Here is a 788-nt window from a genome sequence, read left to right on the forward strand (position 1 = left end):
AACATCCCTGGATACATGAATTCTTTTGGTAGCCAAGTCTAGGACCTTGTAACCTTTTGTATTATAAGGGTATCCAATAAAAATGTGTGGTGTGGCTCTTGGTTCAAATTTATCCTTGTGATTCTTCAAAATGGTTGGAAAACAAAGGCATCCAAAACTTCTAAGGTGGGAATAGGTTGGCCTTTGGTGATACAGTAGTTCATATGGAGATTTGTTTTGCAACAGTTTTGTGGGTAGTCTATTTATGAGATAAGTGGCAGTGAGGACACATTCGCCCCAATATCTGATAGGTAGTTTTGATTGGAACAAGAGTGCCCTTGCTGTTTCAAGGAGGTATTTGTGTTTCCTTTCTACCACACCATTCTGTTGAGGTGTATAAGGACAGGATCTTTGGTGTATGATGCCTTTTTCTTGGAAAAAACAAGTTGCTTCAGCACTTGTGAACTCTAAACCATTATCAGATCTGATAGTCTTAAGTTTAGTTTGGAATTGGGTTTCTATAAGAGTTATGAAGGCTTTTACAGTTTGTAATGCATTACTTTTGCATCGGAGTAATTGAGTCCAAGTAGACCTACTATGATCATCTACCATGGTTAGGAAATAATGATAACCATCATGAGTAGGCACATGATATGGTCCCCATAGGTCAATGTGAAGTAGTTCAAACACATTTGTGGTTGTGGTAAGGCTGTCAGGGAAGGGTATTCTGGTTTGTCTAGCCATGGGACAGATGGTGCAAGTAAAAGGTTGTTTGTTTGAAAAATGTATTGGTATGGTAGAAATACCTC

Source organism: Solanum tuberosum, unplaced genomic scaffold (assembly GCF_000226075.1).
Source record: "Solanum tuberosum cultivar DM 1-3 516 R44 unplaced genomic scaffold, SolTub_3.0 scf00305, whole genome shotgun sequence".
Classification (NCBI taxonomy): Eukaryota; Viridiplantae; Streptophyta; class Magnoliopsida; order Solanales; family Solanaceae; genus Solanum; species Solanum tuberosum.